Here is a 25,094-nt window from a genome sequence, read left to right as displayed (position 1 = left end):
ATATGTAGCAACTAAAAGAATAAAACACTGAAAGAATAAAAGAATAGTGACATTACCCCTAGACTACATGAAGGTTTAGAACAGATATCTCCTTGAACATAAAACATCATATATTTAATGTGGCTTGTACTACACAGGACATATACCACCTTTATAGCCTTAGGTCAGCATTCAAGTTTTATTTTTTCCGCCTGCTTCTGGATATCTCTAAGTTATAGAGAGTTTGTAAAATCTATTTTGATGCCCCATAAAATTGTACCCACCTAGTTGGCTTTTAGAAAAACATTTTCATGAGTGCTTATGTAAAAACAAGATTATTTCCTTATTTATACTGAAGCCCCATTTGTGGCTTTCTTACTCATAATGCACATGTGACTTCACGCAGTGGGATGGGAGCTCAGTGAATGCATACTTACATTTGCAGAGTAGTTTTACCAGCATCTAGAGCAAGGAAGCCCATCAGGGCTTTATTTAGTGTAGTAGCAAAGGAAATTAGAATGACCTGGCTAACTGCATCAATATGCATAATTGACAAGCTACTCAATACCCCTAAAGATAAGTACTTTCCACTCTTTTCTTTCGCTATCAAATGTAACCCCATGTGAGTATTATATTATTCCTAGGCTACTATTTTGTTCTAGAAATTGACATGTATCCTTAATGTGTGTAGGCTAATTCAGAGTGAACAACTTCAAGGAACTTGAAAAATACTGTGTTGCCTCTAGGCAGGATGGTCTTTAAGACAGCTTATTCATCACACATTACCATCACATTAATATCTTTTTTTAAAAAATAAATTTTATTTATTTTTGGCTGCTTTGGGTCTTCCTTGCCGTGCGTGGGCTTTCTCTAGTTGCGATGAGCGGGGGCTACTCTTCGTTGCAGTGCACGGGCTTCTCATTGCGGTGGCTTCTCATTGCAGAGCATGGGCTTTATGGTGAGTGGGCTTCAGTAGTTGTGGCACGTGGGCTCAGTAGTTGTGGCTCGTGGGCTCTAGAGTGCAGGCTCAGTAGTTGTGGCGCACAGGCTTAGTTGCTCCGTGGCATGTGGGATCTTCCTGGTCCAGAGCTCGAACCCATGTCTCCTGCATTGGCAGGCGGATTCTTAACCACTGCGCCACCAGGGAAGCCCTCTTTTTAAAAAAAAATTATTTATTTAATTTATTTATTTTTGGCTGTGTTGGGTCTTCGTTGCTGCGTGGGGGCTTTCTCTAGTTGTGGTGAATGAAGAGTAGCTCCTGCACGCAGCAACGAAGACCCAACGCAGCCAAAAAAAGAAAAAATCAATGTGTGATGAATAATCTATAGCCCCTTGGGCTTCCCTGGTGGCTCAGTGGTTGAGAGTCTGCCTGCTGATGCAAGGGACGTGGGTTCGTGCCCCGGTCTGGGAAGATCCCACATGCCGCGGAGTGGCTAGGCCTGTGAGCCATGGCCGCTGAGCCTGCGCGTCCGGAGCCTGTGCTCCACAACAGGAGAGGCCACGACGGTGAGAGGCCCGTGTACCGCAAAAAAAAAAAAAAAAAAAAAAATAGAGGAATAATCTGTAGCCCCTAAAGAAGGATAAGGTAGGTACCCAGATTGGAAAGGAGGAAGTAACACTATGTTTGCAGATGACACGATCTTGTATGTAGAAAATCCTAAGGAATCCACTACAGAACTATTAGAATTAATAAATGAATTTAGTGGGATGGCAGGGAGGATACAAGAGCAACAGTATAGGAAAGTCACTTGTATTTCTATGCATTCACAATGAACAGTCAACAATGAAATTAAGAAAATTTTATTGACAATAGAATACTTAGGAGTATATTATATTTAACAAAAGAATTGTAAAACTTGTACTCAGTAAACTACAAAAAATTGTTGAATGTCCAGCATAGGCAAATCTGTAGAGACAGAAAGTGAATTAATGCTGCCTAATGGTGGGGGTAAGGGGTTGGGAGACATGGGAGTGACTGCTGATTGGTATGGGTTTCTTCTGGGGGTGATGAAAAAGTTCTGCAGTTTTAGATAGTGGTGATGGTCATACAACTCTATACTAAAAACCATTGAATTGTATACTTTGGGTGAAATGTATGGCCTGTGAATTATGTCTCATAGCTGTTTAAAAAAAAAGGAGGGGAGAGGATAAGGTAGATTTTAAAATATTGACATGAAAAGATATCTATAGCTTAACAATATAAAAGTAACATATTTCTGGTTAAAATTTTTTCTAACACCACAGAGCTCAACTTGAGTCATTGAAATTTTGTTTGTATTTTCTCTACTAAGCTAGCTGGGTTCCTCTTTTCTTTAGGAACTTTTTGAAAACTAGAAAACATTATGGTAATTCATAGAATAAATTTTGTTTCAGTTTGCCTTGTATGTAGGTGCCATAAATTAGATTTTAGAAGTAAAATGTTTTTATTCAGTTATAGTAAGAATTACTTAGTTTTTGAATGGTTTCCCAGTGTCACTGAAACCCTTGGGAGGTCACCACTAGGGATAATCTCCCAATCTTCCTCCACAAAAATTTGTAAAATAACTTATTAAATTAGTGTCCTTACTGGTAGAAAGTAAGAAATGAGAAACTCAGAAGAGTAAACAAAAGAAAACCATTATAAATCTTATCTCCCAGAGATAACTATTTAGATTTTAGTGTATTTCCTTCCAGAACTTAAAAAAAAAACAAAACAGATTTATTGAGAGAGAATACATTTTCTATATAGTTGACCCATTTAACCTTCTGGTACTTCTTAATGAAAGTTTTAAAAAGTATAACATATATACAGAAAGTACACAAAATGCAAGTATATATATAGCTTGATGGATTTTCCCACCCATGTAAAACTATGCATATCAAGAAATAGTAACTAAGAGGGAATAATGGTCCCACGTCACCTAAAGGTCATAACCACTGCCCTGACTTCAGCATTGATAGTTTTTCCTTTTTTTGTATTTCATGTAAATTAAAACATACCAGGTGTATTCTTTTGGTCTGCTTCTTTTATGCAGCATTGTATTTGTGAGTTGTAGTTACGAGTGTTCCTTCTCATTGCTGAATAGTACTCTATTTTGTGATTACCCCACAACTTATTCTTTCCATTGTTCAGCATTGGGGCAGTTTTTGGTTTTGGCTATTAATAGTGCTATTATAAATACTCTTGTACATGTCTCTTGGTGGACATCTGTATGCATTTCTGATGGGCATATGTATACCAGTGAATGAAATTGATGGATCCTAGGGCAGTGCTTCTCAAACTGTCCTGTGCACATCAGTCACCTGGGGGTCTTGTTAAAATGCACATTCTGCTTCAGTAGATTTGGGATGGGGCTTGCATTTTTAACAAGCTTAAGGGAATTCCAGCTGTACTGGTTCTGGACCACACTTTGAGTAGCAAGGTCTTAGGATATACTTACATTCAGTTTTAGTAAATAATGCCAAACAGTTTTCAAAGTAATTGTGTCAGTTTACATTCCTACCAGCATTTTATAAGATTCCTTTGTCTATGTTTGTTTGTTCTGTTCCATTGATCAGTTTCTCTGTGCCAGTACCATACTCCTAATTACTTCAGTTTTGTATGAGACTTGATACTTGCTAATATGCTAATATAAGTCCTTGAACTTTGTATTTCTTCTTCAACACTGACTCAGCTTTTCTTGGACCTTTGCATATTCATCTAAATTTTATAATTAATATCAGTTTCCACATACATGAACCTGCTGGAAGTTTCATTGGGATTGTATTGACTCCAGAGATCAGTTTGAGGAAGAACTGATGTCTTTACAACATTCAAATCTCTGAACATGGTATATCACCCTCTGTTATTGATGTAGTCTTTAATTTCTTTCAATAACACTTGTAGTTTTCTGTGTAGAGGTTTTATTTTGCTAGTTTATTCTTAAATATTTCATTTGTAAATGCTGTTGTAAATGGTTCTATTTTTGGAATTGTTGGTAGTTGATATGTAGAATAATTGACTTGTATATTGACCTTTAATCAAACATATTGGTAAATTCACTTAATTTTCATTGTTTATAGATTCTTGTGGATTTTTTGTGTGTGTGAACTCAATCATGTCATGCAAATAATGAGTTTTATTTCTTTCCTTTCCAAACTGTATACTGTTTGTTTTTTCGCCTAAATGTACTGCTTAGGATCTCCAGTATAGTGTTGAATAAAAGAAATAATGGGTATCCTTGTCTTATTTTCCATTTTGGGGGAAAGCTTTTACTATTTCACCGTTAAGGATGATGTTTGCTGTAGATTTTATGTAGATATCCTTCATCAGATTAAAAAAGATTCCTTTTTTTTAAAATGGTACAGTTACTTTTTAATTTTATTTATTTATTTACTTTTGGCTGTGTTGGGTCTTCGTTTCTGTGCGAGGGCTTTCTCTAGTTGTGGCAAGCGGGGGCCACTCTTCATCGCGGTGCACGGGCCTCTCACTATCGCGGCCTCTCTTGTTGCGGAGCACAGGCTCCAGACGCGCAGGCTCAGTAGTTGTGGCTCACGGGCCTAGTTGCTCCGCGGCATGTGGGATCTTCCCAGACCAGGGCTTGAACCCGTGTCCCCTGCATTGGCAGGCGGATTCTTAACCACTGCACCACCAGGGAAGCCCCATACATCATTTTACACTTGTGTAAGTTTACCTGTAGGATGAATTCCTAGAAATAGAATTGATAAGTCAAGGAATGTCTGCAGTTTTGGTAGATTTGGCCAAATTGACCTCCAGTGAAGTTAAAGTACTTAACACTTATACCAGCAATGTCTGAGAGATTTTATATGTTACAGTTGCCTAGGTATCATTGATAATGTTTAAGAATTTTTTATGTGCCTACATTAGTGATCAAACTCTTGACATTGTGGACAAGGATAAAGTATATACTTTTTGTCAGAGGAATATGAGCTAAGACTTATTATAAACCATGTTCTAAAAACAATGGTTCAGTACAGTTTGGATGAAGTGCTGGGCATTAAGAAATATGAAACCTGGGCTTCCCTGGTGGCGCAGTGGTTGGGAGTCCTCCTGCCGATGCAGGGGACAAGGGTTCGTGCCCCGGTCTGGGAGGATCCCACATGCCGCGGAGCGGCTGGGCCCGTGAGCCATGGCCGATGGTGTCTGGAGCCTGTGCTCCGCAACGGGAGAGGCCACAGCAGCGGGAAGCCCACGTACTGCTAAAAAAAAAAAAAAAACAAAAAAAACAAAAAACAAACAAAAAAGAGAAATATGAAACCTAACAGAGGCACCATCCTGGTCATATATTAAAATGAAGTATCAGTTTATTTATTACATCTGAAGTATCGGTTTCAGTTTTGGATACAATAATACAGGAAAAACATGATTGAGTTGGAAAAGGATAACTAACATAGTTAAGAGGATGACTTGGGCTACAAAGTATTTTTGTTTAGAAAAACAGATGACAACTAGTGAGGGTGGAATAGATCTAAACTTTTTAAAGTCATGAAAAATATGAATGTGATACACTTTTTGATCAACTTAGAATTTTAGAATTTAGGAGTATATACGACACTCAAAAGAAGGAGGTGGCCACCTCTTGGGCCAGAACAAATTGCAGGTAGATCAACTGCAGGAGAATACATTGTTTTTATACTTGTGATTGGAAGGCCTTTCTAAGATTACACAAAACCCAGAATTTATGAAGGAAAAGATTAATAGTTTTTGGGTTATAGTCAAATCTGTTAAAAGACAACCACAGATTAGGATAAATATTTGCAAAACAAATGATAGCACAAAATACTTAATTTACAAAGCGCTTTTAAATAAAACTTTAAAAGGATAAATATGCCAGTAGAAAAATAGAGGATATGAAAAAAAGAATACCAGTAGTCAAAAACATGAAACTATGTTAAGTCTAACCTAGTAATCAACAAGACATCATATTTTACACATTTCATTAAATGAAATGCGAAGATTGACTATCCATTGTTAAGGGTATAGAAAAGTAGGCTTTCATTCTTCCTGGAAAGCAGTTGCATGCAATATATATCAAACTAAAATAAACCTTTCTTGTCTATTTTAAACATTGTCTAATAGAATTGTAGTCAGTTTATACTATTAATATACAATAAACTATTTGCTTAGTAAAGTAAATTTTATATCAGTCCTTAATTAGGGAGATGTTAATTTATGTGATTAGGACATTATTTGGGCTCAATTTTGTGAACACCTTTAAGCTGCAGAATTGAGGATACTTTTGCACTTTTTGTGTAAGATTAGATTGCAACATACAGCTGTAGGTTTCAGGTCAGGAGTATTTAATAATACAATTTTCTAGTTGGAATGTTAAATTATTGAGCTCAATGAAAGTTTGATAATTAGTAAATACTGCATGAGTGCTCCTTGAATTCCCATTTTAAATTCTAAGCTCATTTGAAAAAACAAATACTTAAAACAAACAAAAAAACCCAACAAACCTTGCTAGAGATACTGTTATTAGGAAATAACCTGGTATAACTGATTTTTTAAGAGTTAAATTGAACATTTAACACTAGGTTGAATTTTAAAAATACTTTCTGTCAGTAAGAATTACAGAATGAGAGCTTCTAAAAATGAGTGCAAGTTCATCAATCAAAACTGGGCTGTTGCAGAATAGCATATATTTGGGTTTTGAGAGAAAAGACAGGTGACTTGACACATGTATTAAAAATAAAATCTTGGGGCTTCCCTGGTGGCACAGTGGTTGAGAGTCCGCCTGCCGATGCAGGGGACACGGGTTCGTGCCCCGGTCTGGGAAGATCCCACATGCCGCAGAGCGGCTGGGCCCATGAGCCATGGCCGCTGAGCCTGCACGTCCCGAGCCTGTGCTCCGCAACGGGAGAGGCCACAACAGTGAGAGGCCCGCGTACCGCAAAAAAAAAAAAAAAATCTTAAGTTGAATTGCAAAAAATGGTTGAATTTATTTACCTGGAAGTAAAGCAATTTACTGAAGTTCTAAAGACATTGAAGAATGTTCTAGAAAGAGTTCAGTACTTAATGATTTCACTGTGATCCTAGTCAGTTTGATATAATCTGTTTTATTTTTATTTTATTTTTTTAAGTTTACATTTTATTTCTATCAGACAGTGCCAGTACAGCTAATGTAGATGCTTTTCTCCCTTGCATCTGTGTTTCCCCCATACGTGGCTTTGTCACCTTTGATTTGCTCTCTGCCTTTATCCAATCCCCCTTCTATCTCTCAGCCGGAAAACCACCTCCTCCCTCCAGGAAACAGTATTTCTTTCTTCAAGGGGAGTTTTTTCCCTCTTGGTTCCTTTCCATGTTCTGGAGTACCTAGGAGTCTACCCAAATGAGCACAGATATTCTTCTCTGTTCAGTATCACAGGTTGGAAGGATGGGCTCTAGTCATGCAAATTGGAGTTTTAGGGTCTTTGGGGTCTTGTTCATGTTCCTCATCAGAAAGGGCCTCAGGCTGGCACCGAGTCCAAGCTCGCTCTGCTCGCCCCATGACAGGCCAATGAATCAGAGACAACGTGTAGAGATAAGGAATATGACTTTATTTGGAAAGTCGGCAGACCGAGAAGATGACAGACTAGTGTCTCTGATAAACCATCTTATCTGGGTCTGGATGCCAGTTTCTTTTATCTAATCTGCTGTTTTAAATAAGAGCTTCAGACCCCTCGGAGACAGAAGTTGCCATAGCCTTTCCTTCCTTCATTTTCCTTCTTTTACAATACAAAATAGAACCTTTTCAGGCAGATTTTTCATTCTTTAGCTGAGAGTGAAAGGAGGTTCTATGAAAGGCCTTATTCAGTTGTATAGATAGCATAGCAAGATAATTAACAAGATGGATTTTGGAATCAATTAGAATTCATGTTTGTCTGTGTACTTCTTAGCTATAAAACCTTTGACCTTCCATTTCTTATAAAATGAAGACAGTAGTTCAGCAGGCCCTATTGTGTGTGAGGAAACGTTTTGAGTAATCTACTTAGAGTCCTTTGAAGGGAGGACAGAAACCCAGGGAATGTTAGTCTTTTTAAGTCTCAGTTTTGTGATTTATAAAATGGAATTAATATCTTCTTCATGGGGTTCTTGTATAATTAAATGAGATATACAAACACAGTGCCTAACATACACAGGCCCTCAATAATGACGAATTATTACTATTACTGCAGTCATGTGATGTCTGTTGATGGAATTAGAACCTCTTTGGCCTTAATCAGTACTCTAAGGAAAGGTAAATCTACTAACTTGGCGGGTTAGATGAAGCATGTTGCTTTGAAAGGTCATTTGTAGAAGGTAAGCACAGGGTGTACTCAATGAGGTGTGACTATGGGACGCCAAGAAAAATTGGGGTTTGAAGTAACAGCCCCCTTTATCCAAGCAGAAAACAGAGTCTGACGCAAGCACTGCTTTCTAAATGGCTATGAATGGAACAACCTACCAGGAAAATTTTCCATCTAGAGTACTGGTAATTAACCCAAATGAGACTAAACTGCTGGAAAATCCAAGAGCAATGGAAAATCAAAAGGGTGTCCCGAATTGAATGGGTTAAGGCTGTATTGTACTTTAATTCAGAAACAAGTTTTGGTGGTTGGAAAAAGTTAAAGTAATTTAATTCTACAAGGAACTGTTAGATTACATTTATTGTGGGGGAGAATCTCATTCTTTAGTGAATCTAGTGTAATTCTAGACTGAGGGTCTAGATTTTTTTTTTTTTTTGCGGTACGAGGGCCTCTCATTGCTGTGGCCTCTCCCGTTGCGGAGCACAGGTTCCGGACGCGCAGGCTCAGCGGCCATGGCTCACGGGCCCAGCTGCTCCGCGGCATGTGGGATCCTCCCGGACCGGGGCACGAACCCGCGTCCCCTGCATCGGCAGGCGGACTCTCAACCACTGTGCCACCAGGGAAGCAAGGGTCTAGATTTTGATCCACTATTACTATCTGATCCCAATCAAACTCCCTTAGTACAAGGTAGACCTTGAGAAACCCAGAATAAATTTTTTAAATACCCAAGAAACAATATTTTTTTGACGGTATAAGATTTGGGGTCTTGTTTTTATTGGCCCTTTTATCTTTGCTCCTGCCATTTATCATGGTGGTTCCCTTAATGTGTTAAAGCTTGCAACCTACAACCTAATGGCTAGAATTTTAGAATTACTCAGTTAAATTCAGGCAATATTTATTGAGTACCTGTTGGGTACCAGGAACTGTGCTAAATGCTGGAAATATAGAGACAAATAAGACATTGTTCTTGGCCTCAAGGTATGCGTAGCCTTGTCAGGTTTTATCAATAATGCTGATGATAGGGCTTCCCTGGTGGTGCAGTGGTTGAGAGTCCGCCTGCCGATGCAGGGGACACGGGTTCGTGCCCAGGTCCGGGAAGATCCCACATGCCACGGAGCGACTGGGCCCGTGCGCCATGGCCGCTGAGCCTGCGCGTCCGGAGCCTGTGCTCCGCAGCGGGAGAGGCCACAACAGTGGGAGGCCCGCGTACCGCAAAAATAATAATAATAATAATAATGCTGATGATAATAATTATAGCTAACATTTGTAGAGCACTTACAATTTTCTCTAGCTGTTTAAGTGCTTTATATGTGTTAACTCACTTAATCCTCACAAGGACTTTGGTGCAGGTGCTATTATTATTATTTTGTTTTTACAAATGAAGACCATGAGGCACAAAAATTCAAGTACCTTTTGCCTGAAGTGGGATAGAGGGCAGGAATTTGAATGTAGGCTCTCTGGTTCTACTATCCCAGGCAGCCCCTGAGTAACTTACGCTTTGGTCAGAGTTTAGCTTACTAAAATTATGATTTTTAAAAGCCTATTTTCTTTAAACCTTTAAAACACAACAAAAAGATAATAAATCCAGTAAAATAAAACAAGGTATTCCAGTCCCATCCTGATGTGTCCCCCCCCACCCACCTCCCACCCCCAAGATTAGAGTCAGATATTCTCTGCGGAGCCAGTAGCTTTTGTGGGAGAATAGTGTTAGATACTATTAGATATGTTAGAAATTTGATTACATATGAGATTGTTCTGTTGGATTACTGATACTGCTCTTTAGTGACAAAGATCTAAAAGATCTATTTTTAATGGGTCATGGAGTTTCCAGTTTAACTTTATTAAATCCTTAAAGTATTCTTCTAATTAAAAAGATTTTCCATCTCTCTTCCACTTATGCTTTGAGCCACCAGCTTGTTTCCCCTGTCATACACAGCAGCATTCACTTAGCAACTTCGATATATGCTTCTGTGTCAAACTGTGACGACATCAATGTTGTCTAAACTTTCTGTGGTGTGTACCTCATTAGATCCTGATCCCTCAGCCAGGCTTGATTTGTAATCCTTCTGTAATCACATGTTCAGTAGGGAAGATAGATTACCAGCACCTAGTTCCTAACTTGCCTTGCTCCTCCTCCTGGTATCGCCATGAATACCCCACCAGGCCTCTGCTTCCTTTTGCCCACTTCCCTAGTATTTCTTCTCCCCTTTCTTTTGTTTTCTCTGTTCAAAACCCACCAATCTCACTGCATTATGGAGCCTTGTTCCCCACCCCCCCTTTTTTTAAGTACTTACAGTACTTTGTCAAATAGTTTTATTTTCATTTTTTAAAAAAGCAGATGAGAAAAATAGGTGAATCAAAAAATACTTTTCTCTCCTTTATTTTTCTTCAAATCCAATATTAACCTGCCTCAGTGGAGTGGGTGGGTATTCCTGGGGCTCAACTGTATTTATAATGTTTTATTCCTTAAAGTAGATGATAGGTACATGGATGTTTGTTCTCTTTTATACTGTTTACGTCTGAAATATTTTGTAATAACACATTTTTTCTACATTGTTCTTGTCTGAATCTCTTGATTTTTTTGTGGGGGGAGGAAAAGATGCATCATTAGCCCGTAATAGACAAATACATGAAGATGTGTGGCTGAGGATGTGCAGTCAGTATTACTCAAAGATTTGGTACCTTTATGTGCCAGACAATGTTCCAGGCACGGAGGACACAGTGTCAAGAGGATAATGTCCCTGCCTTCGTGCATTCTGTATCTAAGTGGGGAGCAGACTAAGCAACTAAATATGAAATATAATATCAGATACTGATAAGTGCTACGTATAGCATAGAAAGAGGACCTTTGACTGGGGCAGGGGGGAGCTGTTTTTAGATGGGATGGTGAGGGAAGGCCGCATAAGGGGTGACATTTGAGCAGAGACCTGAATGAAGTGGGGGACTAAGAAACACGAAAATCGAGAGAAGAGTGGTCCACAAGTGGGAACAGAGAGAGCAAAGATCCTTAGGCAGGAGTATGTTTGGCATATTCAAGGAACAGCAAGAAACATCTAGAGAAAAGGAAGCCAGGAGTGGTGGGGCATGAAGTTACAAAGGTCCGCAGGGGTCAGCAAGGCCTTGCAGGACATGGTGGGAGGTTTTTACTCTAAGTGCGACGGGGAGTTTTTGAGCAGGGGAGTGACAGAATCTTAGTGAACTTGAAAAGATTACTTTGGGTATTCTGCAAACAATTTATCGTAGAGAGTGAGAGTAAGGCAGAGAGACCAGTTAGTAAGCTGTTGCAGTTCAGGTGAGAGATAATAGTGGCTGGGACCAAGGGGGTCAGTGTGGGTGGTGAGAGAAGATCAAATTCTAGATGTTTTTCAGAGGATTAGAAGTGAGGAAAAAGTTAAGGATGAAGACTAGGTTTTTGGCTTGAGCAACTAATTTCGGTGAATGTTGGTACATCCCTTCCCCCACTAAAGGAGGAACAGATTGAGAGAAAGAAGGTTTCATATTCTTGGTAGACAGCCTGGTGGAGATGTCAGGTAGGCAGTCGGATATATAAATCTGGCATTCAAAGGAGTGATCTGGATGGAGATGCAGGTAGGCATGTTGGATGTATAAATGATATTTAAAACTTTGACACTAAATGAGATAATTACTCAAGTGAGTAAGTGTCCATAGAGAACAGAAGAGATCCAAGAATGAAGAGCAAGGGTACTCTGTCTTCTAGAGGTCGGGGGAATGAGAGGAACTAGCAAGGGAGCTTGCGATGGAGTGGCCGTTAAGGAGAGAAACCAGGGAAGTGTGTAAGCCAAGTGAAGAGACTGTTTCAGGAAAGGAGTAATCGAAAATTGCGTGAGATGAGGGCTAAGAATTGATCTTGGAATTTATCCAAATAAGAGGTCATTGGGGATCTTCATAAAAGTAGTTTCATTGGATACGACTAGTTTGGAACATATTGAATAGAACAGGAAAGATGAGGAAATAGAGACAGTGAATGGAGACAGTTCCATTAAGGGTTTTGCTATAAAGAACAGTAGAGAAATGGAATGATAACAGGGAAGAGAGGGAATCTGGAGAGCTTTTTCAGTTTTAAAGATGGGAAATGTTTGGCGCCTTGAATGTGATGATGAGAATTATCCAGTTGAGAAGGAGAGCCAAGTGATGGAGGGGGCAGTCTTATTACATAAAACTCTGTGGGCCTTCTCTAAATCCTGTGGAGGTCAGGGAAGGGTAGTTTTCCCAGGAGGAAGCATCAAACATTATATGAAAGATGAAAGATTGGAAACAACTGTGAAATGTCTAACCCAGAGGAAATGAAATACACTGGATATCTAACAATTATGGTGATATAAAATAGAACTACAATTTACCCACTAAAAATCGTTATAAGGTTCCACGTTGATTGATATGCAAAGATTTTCAGACTTAAGTGCAAAAAAAGGTATTTTTTGTGGAAAATATGTAATAAACACTTCAGTAGAGAAAAATGTCTGAAAGATGGGATTTTATTGGTGATTTTTAATTTCTTCATTAGATTCTAATTGTTTTCCAAATTACTTCATCATGTTTTCTGTACAGTGAGCATATATTACCTGCATCTTTTAAAAAGTTATTCTGTGAATGTCAGTGAGCTAAACCCATTTATATCGATCATGAAATATTTCTGTATTTTGACTTTTTAAGCTATTTTATTTCATGTTTTCTGTTTGCTTATTTTTGCTGTCTTCTTCCTACCATCTATTGGCTAAATTTAATAGTCCTTCTGTTTGAAAGTTATACATTCTAGTTTTATTGTTTTGGTAGTTGTCCTTAACTCTTATTTTGATAATATATATACTGGTGTTTGTTCCTATTGAAAATCTTTCCCTATTTTAAACCTTTAAATGTGTGTATTCCCCACACACACTTCAAAAAAATACTAGTATCTTAGAAGTGTTCATCTTCCTCTCTATACCCTTCAGTCCCTACACCCCCCCCCCACCGGGCCCCCTCCAAAGTGCTTTGATTTTTAAAGAATTTTAGTTCTGGAATTGCTATGGATTTACTTTTTGTTTTGTACCTTATTTAGACAGTAATAAACTTGATAAGTTATTTACTTACCTTTCCCATTTTTATAGTGTATTCCAGAATATGTATTTCTTATTTTTAAGTTTGAATTTTTTTTCCTCATCCCTTTGAACCTATCACTCCGTTGACTTCTTAGAACCAGTGTTGCTTTTGAGAATTCTGGAGTCAACGTGATTCTTGTTTTTCCTTTATAAGTGATTTACTTCTCTGCTAAACTTTAGTATTTTTTTTTTTTTTTTTTTTTTTTTTTTTTGGCGGTACGCGGGCCTCTCACTGTTGTGGCCTCTCCCGTTGCGGAGCACAGGCTCCAGACGCGCAGGCTCAGCGGCCATGGCTCACGGGCCCAGCCGCTCCGTGGCATGTGGGATCTTCCCGGACCGGGGCGCTAACCCGTGTCACCTGCATCGGCAGGCGGACTCCCAACCACTGCGCCACCAGGGAAGCCCAACTTTAGTAATTTTTTTCTTTTGTTGTTCTTTCATTTCATTATACTGTGACTAGTTTTAAATTTTTTCCCCCTCTTCTTTTCCCTTTTTATGGGTTTTTTTCAGTCCGAGGTCTTACATCTTTTTCTAAATTTGGGAACCCTCAGTTTTTTCTTGTTCAAATATTTTCTCCTTCTGATTTTTCCTCCTCCCTTTCCTCTGGGCCTCATGACATAGGTATATTGATGCTTCCACTTCTGTTCTTTACCTCTTGATGTTTCTTTTTTTCATCCTTTTTTCCCCTCCCTAATATATTCTAGGAGAGTTTCTTAACCTGATCTTTGGCTCTTCAGCCCAGCTATTGGGTTCTTTATTATCTTGGCTCTTTTTCATACCATTTTTTTCATACCATTAACTCTAGTTCTTATTTTAAAACTTCCTGTTCTTACTGCATGTTTCCAGTTATGGTCCCTCTTTGAAGATAGTTACTAATTTATTTTCCATACTGATCCATTAGCTTGATGTTGGCTGATATAGGTGCTTTAATTTTGTTTTTCTCTATAGCAGTTGTGCCCCTAAGATGAGCTCATCTGTCTTCTCTATGAATCCATTTTTTCTGGCTCTTTAACCATGTCATCTGTTGATGGATCCCTGGACTCCCAAGCAAAAACAGAGGCACTGGCTCGTGCTTCTGAGAGCTTTCTCTGACGATAGTCCTCCTCTTACTCCGGCTGGGAAGGAGGGTAGGAAGAGGAAGATACACTTAGGGCTTTGCAGTTGCTTGTACGTATGTTTAACTGTTCCCCAGCCCAGCCCACTTGAGCATGCCACCCTAATACTGCTGGTAGAGACAGCTGGGCAGGAGAGTGCTATGAGCAGTGGGGGCCAAGAAAGCAGGAGCAACATAGAGAAAGAAACACAGGTAAAGAAACCTCTCTCTTCCTGGTCTCCTCCGTGCTACCTGCTCAGAGCCTAGCATGGGCCTCTCCTCCCAGCTGAAACCTGGCTGCTCTCTGTTGCCTGAGGTTTTTCTCACAGCTTTTATATTAGTGTGACAGTTTTATTAACCTGTCTCTGGGATCTCCAGGATTCTGTTGGGAGCCCACTCTAGTTTGACATCTTGTCAGAACCATGTATATAACATTACAAAAAAATCATTAAAGAGAGGTTGTAAAAAAAAAAAAAAAAATAGGGCCGGAAGTATATACACATTATCTGCTTTTTTAAATGATGTCTTTTACAGCAAGAAGCAGTTTGATATTCTAGAAACAATGATACATTTCACTTTTAGTGTTTTCATTTGAATACTTATGTTGAGCATTGGATTTTATTATTTAAACCAGTCAAGAAATAATTGAGTATCATCCATTTATTGGGGACCGTTTTCAGCTTTGGGAATACAGCAGTAAACGAAGAAAATGAGAATCCTTGCCTTCATAGAGCTGTCCTTCTAGTGGAATAGAAGACAATAAATAAGTTAAAACATAAAATACGTACTATTTCTTAGATAATGAGTTGGATTTAACCCGGGTTGTTGCTTAGCCAAGCAAATAAGATGGAGGGGGGCCAGGGAGTTGAGGGTCTAATTAAAATGATTGACAATGGAATGAAGTAGAGCTAGATTAGGAGGGGAAAGAGGACAAGTAAGGGTGGTGGAAACAACGGATTGAAAGTAAGGCAAAGGATCGTTGGAATTGGGGTACTAGCAGGAGTGTCCTAAAAAAAAAAAAAATAGGAGATGGTGGTTGGAGAGTAGACGTTCGGAATTGAGATAATGAGGGATTGCAGTAATTGTGAATGACAAGGTCAAGGGAGTGACGGTGGAAGAAAGTGACTAAATTAGGATGGAAAATAAACATTAAATGGAAAAGAGACTTCCATTTGTGCCTGTGTGGAGTAACAGGGACCAGATTCACCCTCCTTCCTTAAACAAGCAGAAAGCTGTACAAAGTATATTGAAATAGTGGTTTTCAGACATTGGACAGCAGGCAGGGCAGGAAAATGATCCTTGAGATAAGGTGAGCCCTTATGATTGCCCCAGCTTTCTACCTGGATGGAGGTCGCGGTACAAGGAGGGGCGACATAAACAGAACCTGGCAGTCTCCCTGAGTTGAGGAGGCGGAGTTGAGAATTCAGGGAGGTGAAAGAGACTGGAATTCAGAGAATATCGAAGAAGAGAGAGCTCCACAGATCTCCTGAGCCTTCAGCAGAGTGCTATTGAATGCATGCGTGAGAGGAAACCACTTGAGGCTGGCAAAAAATAAGGGATGGCCTTGGAGTCCTGGGCTTCTTGTGAGCGGCGTAAAGGGCATGATGAAATTAGTCGATGATCCCAAGACAGACATTGGTGGAGAGGCTGCAGGTATTGAAGGGGAGACTGGGGAGTGGTTTTGCCAGAAACAGAGTTCTGGGGCTCCCACTTGACCTTGATGATGGAGGAGGCCTTCAGGGGGATTATTTTACTCCTAGGATTGCAATTCCATCTTGACTTCTGCTACTTCACTTGACTCCTGCCCGTGGAGGCACGGAGTCCTACAGAGAATTGGACTCACCACTGCTAATCATCTAAGAATCATGTTTACGTACTCCTTTTTCTATGGCCTTTTCCCCCTAGAAGAATACACCTCTAATTTATGGTTTCAAGACAGGATTCATGTAACAAAATGTATTTTCCATCAAATTTATGAGAAAATATTGGTTCCTTTAAGTAAGAATTGTTTCTACTGTTCATATATATAAATAGTAATTTTGGCCTAAAGATAGTTGCCCAAGATTAGATAAATTCCTAGTAAAGGAAACTCTGCAAAGCCAAGTTAGAACTCCTTAGAGTGGGAGAGAGAATTCTATTCATGTGTGTTCCCAGACCCAAAGACATAGAAGACGCTCAGTAAATATTTGTTGAATGAATGTATTTTGGAGTGAAATGTGGCATTCTGAGTTATTGAAGATTTCATGTGAATCTTATCATGGGTACTGAGGCAGCCAAGATTCTAACTTTTCCACATATAAATAGACCTGTGAAACTGCAGTTTCTACCATGTCAGCTGGGCATGATGATTTGGAACTTTTCTTATTGGTTGTGGTTGTTGATTTTTAAATTCTTACATTAGGAATGATGGGGATGAATGCATAACTGCATGCATGTCAGGCTAGGGACTTAAGGTGAGAGAAGAGCTCTTTCAAGAGACCCATGTCCTAAAATTTATCGATTTCAATTTCATTTATATTTTGAATAAGTAATACATTCACATTTTTCAAAATTGAAAAGGCTCAAAGCAATAAAGTAGCTTCCTCCCATTCCTGACTACAAGTTGCCCAGCCATTCAGTTCTCCTCCCTAGAAGCAACCACCATATGACATCTTAAAAAGATGAGATGACCTTTTAGATTATGCATCAGGTTAGAAAATAGTAGTATAATAATAGTAGGAGGTGCTTAGTAAGTTAGTGATTCCTGTATACCAAGCATCACGCTGAATAGTTGTATATAATTTAATACGTTGTCTTCTGTGTTCACACCTCTGTCTCCTCCCCCGCCTTGCCCCTTGTGGGCTGATGACCTTGCTGCTTTGTTTTCTGTAAACCACCTTCTCCCTCTCTCCTGTTATGGCTGGTATCCTTCTGTTATGATCTGGATTCAGTGGTGTTGGAACTGGCTCTTACTGGCTGGAAAGACCAATCGTGCTCATCTCTTCCCAACTCTTTGTTCAGTGACATCATGTGAGTAATTTGGAATCAGTTGTGGTAGGAATATTCATACCCTGGAAACTAGCGAATGCTACGTGCCAGGGCTGTTTTCCCCAGAGAGCTGCTTGTTATCCATGTATGTATCAGCACCCCACGTGTGGATCCTCTCCCCTCTTACCTTTTAGTTGGTTCACTAAATAACAAAGTTAACTGAAATACGGAATTTAAAAAATTATATACATATCTTAAATATATTATTTTGAAAAAAGCACTTTGCAACCCTTTGAAAAACTTAAAACTTTTGATTATGAAAATGTTCAAAAATACAGAGAAGTTAAAAACTGGTATAATGAATATTCATATACCTATCTCCTAGATTGGATAGTTCTTAATGTTTTTTTAACCATTTCAAAGTAAATTGCCGACATCATGACAGTTGACCCTGAAGTGTTCAGCATTACTTCTCGTACATCATCCTTATTCCATTATCACTAAGAAATTCATTGTTCCCCCAAATCATTTACTACCCAGTCTATATTCGGATTTTCTAATTGTTATTTTCCCCAAATGTCATTTAGAATTGTTTTTTTCTAACATGGATTCAGTCAAGGTTTGTGCATTGCATTTGGTGGTTATGTCTCTTTTAAGCTAGAATAATCCCCCCCTCAGTTTTTTCATGATGTTGAGTGTTTTCTACTCTTTATGTTTCGAACGTATATACAGAAGTAGTAAAAATAGGCAATTAACCCCAAGATAGTCATTGGTTCAATAATTATCAACATTTTGCCATATTTGCTTCACTTATCTTTTTTCTTTGCTTCTATTTTAAAAACAAATTCAAGACATGTCAATTTACCTCTTTCAACTCTTAAAAAAAAAAAAAAGACATATTCTTACGTAACCAAACTGGTGTCATAATGATACCAAACAGAATTAATAATGGTATTGACTTTTTATTTTTTTGCGGTACACGGGCCTCTCACTGTTGTGGCCTCTCCCGTTGCGGAGCACAGGCTCCGGACGCGCAGGCTCAGCGGCCATGGCTCACGGGCCCAGCCGCTCCGCGGCATGTGGGATCTTCCCGGACCTGGGCACGAACCTGTGTCCCCTGCATCGGCAGGCGGACTTTCAACCACTGTGCCACCAGGGAAGCCCCAATAATGGTATTGACTTTTTAAAGAAACCAAGCTAGTTCTTCGGTAGAGTATTCTACATTTTGGGTTTCTATGATTGTTTTCTCATTATTATCATTTAATTTCTCTGATCTCCTGTATTACCTATACACTGGAAATTAGATCCAAATTCTTAATTGAACACTTTTGGCAAGAATATAGAGGATGAACTGTATTTCACAGCACATCACATCAGGTGACAGTCTGGTTGTTCACTGTTAATAATGTTGAATCACTTGATTAAGGTGGCAACTATCAATCGTCTCCACTGTAAAGATGTTTCCCCCCTTCCACGGATCATCACGGTAATTCATGGAGTGATACTTTGGTACCACATGAAAATTATTTTCTCCATCAACCTTTCCGTTAATGTTTAGCAGCCATTTATGTTCTTTGCCTGAATCAGTTTTCAACAGGCACTGGAAAATAGTATTGCTTTTTCTTTGAATGTGGGCTGATTTGTGTTCCCTGTAATGGTTGAAGGAGACCATCTAACATCTATATTATACCTTCTCTCAATTCTCTACATTTGAGTTTTCTTTTTAAGTGGAATAAACCATACAAAGGATTTTTGAACAAACAATACAAAGTGCAGAATCATTAAAGATTTTTTTCCTCACTTTTCGTGATTCCCTTGCCCACTCCTAATTCAGTATAAGTTTTTGAGGTGTTTTTTTGGTTTGTTTTTTAATTGGAGTATAGTTGCTTTACACTGCTGTGTCAGTTTCTGCTGTACAGCAAAGTGAGTCAGCCATATGTATACATATATCCCCTCTTTTTTGGATTTCCTTCCCATTTAGGTCACCACAGAGCACCGAGTTCCCTGTGCTATACAGTAGGTTCTCATTTGTTATCTGTTTTATACGTAGTACCATATATATGTCAATCCCAATCTCCCAATTCATCCTGTCCCCCCTCTCTTTCCCCCTTGGTATCCATACGTTTGTTTTGAGGGTTTTTTATTTTTTATTTTTATTTATTTATTTATTTATTTAGGGCTGTGTTGGGTCTTCGTTTCTGTGCGAGGGCTTTCTCTAGTTGTGGCAAGCGGGGGCCACTCCTCATTGCGGTGCGCGGGCCTCTCACTATTGCGGCCTCTCCCGCTGCGCAGCACAGGCTCCAGACGCACAGGCTCAGCAGTTCTGGCTCACGGGCCCAGTCGCTCCGCGGCATGCGGGATCTTCCCGGACCAGGGCTCGAACCCGCGTCCCCTGCATTAACAGGCAGACTCTCAACCACTGTGCCACCAGGGAAGCCCCTGTTTTATGTTTTTTAAAGCAACTTGGTTTTTACTGATTCTTTCCAGAGGATTCATCATAGTTTCCATAGAAACAGGAATTTCTTTTTATTGTCATGAGTTTCTATAATATTTAAATTGCAGCATCAAGTGCAGATGTCATAAATAGGTTTGGGAACAAAAATAACCAATTCTTAGTAAACATTCTGTTTACTCTATGTGAGTACAGTGTGCAGAGTAGTAGTTTTACTAGCCAGAAGCTTTCAGTGTGCTGCGGGCCTCAGTTGGTGTGTTTCACAGGGAGATTGAGTGTGTCAGTTAACCAGCAAGTTGCCACATGGAGGTCCCTTGAGAGAGTCTACGATGTTATAATTTTACTTGTCTTTCACACTAGGCTCCTAGTTCCTTGACAGTGAAGACTAGTCTTATTTGTATGTGTTTGTTTTAATCCCTCATGCTTAGGACAGTGCCTAGCATGCAGTGAGTGCTCAATAAAAATATTTATTGAATGAATCCATGACCAGCACCAGAGGAGACCATATTGACCTCAAGTCAATTCTGATCTTAAACATAGTAATCGTCACAGTGTTTTTGCAAACGTCGGGGTTGGCATGGTTGTTGTATATAATTTATTCTTTCACTGGCTTTTCCTCTTCACGTTCCCTCAGTCTTTGAGTCTTTCTCTGCTCTGTGCCAGCTTCCTTCAATTTATGGTGTATGGCAGGCTACCTGTGTTCATTATGATCATTTCCAGTTTCCTGATCAAGATGCAAAAATGTGTAACAGTTCTGCTGCAATGGCGCTATGCACAAAGAGAGATGAGATTTCTAGGAGAATACAAAGTAGTTCCTTAGTTCTCTATTCTAGAGCTTAACCAATCCCAGGAACTGAAGTCTTCTGTTTCTTCACAGAGGAAATATGACAAAGGCAGTGGCTGTACAAGCTTCCTTCATGGGCCGCCCTCCCCACTGCCTCATCCAGTAAGCGGGAGCAACTACTTCTAGAGGTGAGAGGGGAGGGAGGACAATCTCCATAACCCATTTGAATCCACCCAGCTGCGAAGTTTTGGTTTTGAGAAACAGAGTGAACAATTTGTGGGGTTGCTATGCTGAAGAACTTTAAAACTAAGCCTGCATAGGATTGAATGCTCAGGTGATGTAAATTACCCTTTTCATAGAAGCCCATAGCCTCTATTTTAAAACAAGCAGCTTGTAGCTGAATATTCCCAGTGATCCCAAGTTCCTATTTCTATAGATATTAATAGTATTATACATCTTCATTTGAGATGATTATTAGCTTCCGGAACCAGGAGAAAGTTCATCAAGAATATAACCATTATCGTTTATTGCATACGTGCTATGAGCCAGGTACTGTGTTAAATTCTAAACATTTTCATTCAATTTTCATGGAAACTTGGGATTTTTATCTCTATTTCACAGATGATTAAAGTGAGAGGCCAAGAGAGGGTAATTGACTTGTCTTTGGTTACACAGCTAGTGTGTAGCAGAACCAAAGGATCCAAACCCAGATCTGTTTAATTTTAGTTTAAGCCCTTAGTCACTGACATGATTCTCTGGGGTCCCAGCACACATATTTGAGCTCTGAAACTGACTTTTTAGGTGAGGGATTAGTGACCAAGGATGACCTAGGTTTTTCTGAATGTTTCAGGAACCAAGGTGATGTTCTTATCAGGCAGTTGTACCTACTCCCAGAAAGCTTAAGACATGTTGTCATTTTGACCGAGGGGCAGATATCTCAAAAGGTGTTTGAGGAATCTTTGTGTAAGCAAATGAACGTTGACTTCTTATGAACATTCGTTCATTTACTAAGCTAAGTTCATTTCTTTCTCTCTCTTTTTTTTTTTTAACTTGACAAACCATCATATTTCAATATTTGAGTCTTGGTTTCCAGGCTGAATTCATGTTGTGTATTTAAGAAGACAATGAAAATTCTTTGAAGATATTCTCAAGCCCAACAGGAAGGAGCACAGGGTTTGATTTGTACTTTTCAAGCTGGCTTCATCTGGGGACAAACTCTATTGTAACTTTTCTAGAATTTGGTGCCAATAGGAGCTGAAATAATAAAATCAGTAAAATTAAATTAAATAGGAAATGAGAGTCTTTTATGTACCAGGCCTTAGATTAGGTAAGAACAATTGGTCACTCTTCTGGGAAACTGTTGCTAAAAATTACAATCAACTGGCAGTCACTGATTGGCCTCGTTTACTGCATTGTGTCCCAGGAAGAAAAACAGTCTCCTCTTATGACAAGAGCTTGCAGAGATAATACTGTTTTTTTCCCCCTAATCTTCATCCCCCTTCTCATTTTCTTATGATTAATTTGAGCTATTTATTCAGCATTTATTGACAGAATTATATACCTGGCACCGTGCTAGCTTATGAGGCTTTAGGTATAAAGGAGAACTCTTGCCTTCAAGAATCTCACAATATAGTACAGGAGAGAGAATATTATAATACAGGATAATAAATCCTCTGGTGGAGCTAATGAAGGCTCTATGGAAGTGCTGAGACAGGACATCGAACCCAATTGGCATAGGTGAGGTTAGGAAGACTTCAAGGATGAGTCGATAGTTGAATTGTGTCCTTGAGGGAGAATCAGAGTAAAGGAGCCAAGGGAAGGAAGGTGTTCTTGGCAGAGGGAACCGTAAAATAGCACAGGAGAGTGACAGAAAGTGTTCTCTGACATTGCATGACCAAAGATGTAGGAGATGAGGCTAGAGAAAGAGCTAGGGATCATGTCATGATAGCTTTGTAGGCCATACTGAAGTGTTTAAACTATCCCAAATGCAATGCGAAGCCATTAAAGAATGTTAAGCAGTAGAATAACACATTCAGATTTGCTTTTAAGAAAGATTACTATGGCATCAGGGAGGTGGCTTTGGGAGATCACATTAAAGTTAGAAAGAGAAGTTGGAAGGTTATTGCAGTTCAGAAGAGAAACATATATATCTTTTTGTATAAATTTATTTACTTATATTTTTTAGTTTTGGCCGTGTTGGGTCTTCGTTGCTGCGCATGGGCTTTCTCTAGTTGCGGTGAGCAGGGGCTGCTCTTTATTGTGGTGCGCGGGCTTCTCATTGCGGTGGCTTCTCTTGTTGTGGAGCACGGGCTCTAGGCGCAAGGGCTTCAGTAGTTGTGGCACATGGGCTCTAGTTGTGGCTCGCGGGCTCTAGCGCGCAGGCTCAGTAGTTGTGGTGCACGGGCTTAGTTGCTCCACGGCATGTGGGATCTTCCCGGACCAGGGCTGGAACCCGTGTACCCTGCATTGGCATGCTGATTCTCAACCACTGCGCTACCAGGGAAGTCCAGAAGAGAAATATTGAGGGCTTGTAACTAAGGTGAGCTGGTGTTGGGGATGCCTCGGAATATGGGAGCGATTCAATAGATATTTAGGAGGTGGTCTTAAATTTACAACTCAACAGCTTAACACAGTGTATAACCAGTTTGCCATAGCAGGGTGAAACTAGAGAAAAAGGAGGAATCTAAGATGACTGCCACAGTTTCACACTTGATATATTCTGGTACCATTAGTCAGAAAGGGGAATGGAAGTGAAGGAACAAGTTTGGTAAAGAAGATGATAGATTTAGTTTGGGGCGTGTTGAACTTGAGATGCTCATAGGACGAGTGAAGAGGATCAAGTAGGCAATTGGAATATTTTTATCTCTGAAGTTTAGGAGAGAAGATTAGACTGGGGATGGTGGTAGTATATAGATTTGATCCTTTTCAGTCTTTGTGTTCTGTCTACTTTTGTTACATTTACTTGATTAGTATGTAGTGAAAAGCAGATTTACCATAAAACTAATTAACCTTAAACTTAAATGCTTCTCACATGCATGGGCCCTAGCCAGATGTGTTTATTTACATGGTCATGTGTTTTTGTAAAATTTGCAAAATCCAGATATTTTAACTACAATTGATCAAAATTTCTCTCTTGGCATTTTTAGTTACCCTCTTTCACTCTTTGTCTCTAATGTTGGAATGGTCCCAGGCGTTTTTTGGAATCTAGCTGTGGGGAAGTTGAGCTGGGGATACATTTAGTTTGGGTTTGCAGTCACTTCAATGTATAGTTATTGCTAGCCATCCCAGTGTAGGAATGGCCTCGAGAAATACTCCTGCACGGTGCCAGCTCACCTGGTATTGTGACACAAAGGTACAAAACCAGCATTGTATTGAGATACCAGTGCCAGAGGTGTTAAGACACATTGGTATCATGGAAACAGAAGAGGATGAAATGTACAAAGCCAGAAACTGGTCAGTAGAAAAACTTCTGATGGCGTCTTAGCCTGAACATTGGCCTGATACAAAGGCTTGCGTGCTGGGACGTTTATTTGGAATAGGATCCCAGGGAGCAGGAGTTCAGGACAAGGGAAGTGAAATGGGAAGGAAGGGAAGAAAATTCAAGGATGTGATAGTGTGTTAACTTCGGCTACAGGCAACAGGTGTTCTTTCCTATCTAGGACTTCTATTTTTGAAAATATTTATGTATTTATTTGGCTGCGCCGGGTCTTAGTTGTTGCACTCGGGATCTTTTAGTTGTGGCACACGGGATCTTTTAGTTGTGGCATGCAGGATCTTTAGTTGCAGCACACGGGATCTTTAGTTGCGGCATGTGAACTCTTACTTGCGGCATGTGGGATCTGGTTCCCTGACCTGGGATCAAACCCTGGCCCCCTGCATTGGGAGTATGGAGGCTTAGCCACTGGACCACCAGGGAAGTCCCCTACCTAGGACTTTTAAAGGAGCCTTGTGAGATGCTCTCAGAATGGTGCTTGAATACAGAGGGGGACGTATTTTCCCATGGGCATTATTTCCTTCTCCGTTTAGGAGGAGTCCCAAGGCAGAAGTGAGAGATGCAGTGAGCTGGGCCGTGAGCTGTATATGAGATGATGTCTGTTTGCACTGGTCATACGGGCATGAAGCCGATCTGAGCCTGTGTGGAACTGGTCACTGCGGCGGTGAAAGGGAGTGAGCAATGGGACCGAGAGGATTTTGAAGCGGTGCTTAGGGGGCATCTAATGTTGACAGAGGATTCTGTTCTCATTTATTCCTAGGCAAACATTCTCTCGTTAGAATTATGTACAATAATGTAGTGCATGTGGTTATAAATCTCCATTCTTTTTTACTTTTTGATGACAATCACACAAAATAGACTTTATCAGAATTATTGTTTGTAGGACACAAACTTTTGATGGTTACAAATTTCAGTCAACAAGCTACTGTTAACTGTTTCCCCTGTAGAACGTTTGGTCCTGTCCAAAACGTCCTGAGCAT

General features: G+C 39.7%; 1 protein-coding gene across 3 annotated transcripts in view; it reads left to right on the top strand.

Moving 5' to 3' along the window:
* The window catches only part of CNNM2 (cyclin and CBS domain divalent metal cation transport mediator 2), a 138,993-nt gene that overhangs the window by 74,070 nt on the left and 39,829 nt on the right, over window positions 1–25,094 (top strand). Inside the window, exon 2 of one of the 3 annotated variants that reach the window (XR_012326915.1) lies at window positions 20,715–20,809. The exons of the other annotated variants lie outside the window; for them this stretch is intronic. The gene's annotated coding sequence lies outside the window, so the exon portion shown is untranslated. The remainder of the gene's footprint in view (window positions 1–20,714; window positions 20,810–25,094) is intronic. 3 annotated transcript variants of the gene reach the window in all.

This window comes from Tursiops truncatus, chromosome 16, assembly GCF_011762595.2.
Source record: "Tursiops truncatus isolate mTurTru1 chromosome 16, mTurTru1.mat.Y, whole genome shotgun sequence".
NCBI lineage: Eukaryota > Metazoa > Chordata > Mammalia > Artiodactyla > Delphinidae > Tursiops > Tursiops truncatus.
This window is presented reverse-complemented; position numbering and strand designations above follow the sequence as displayed.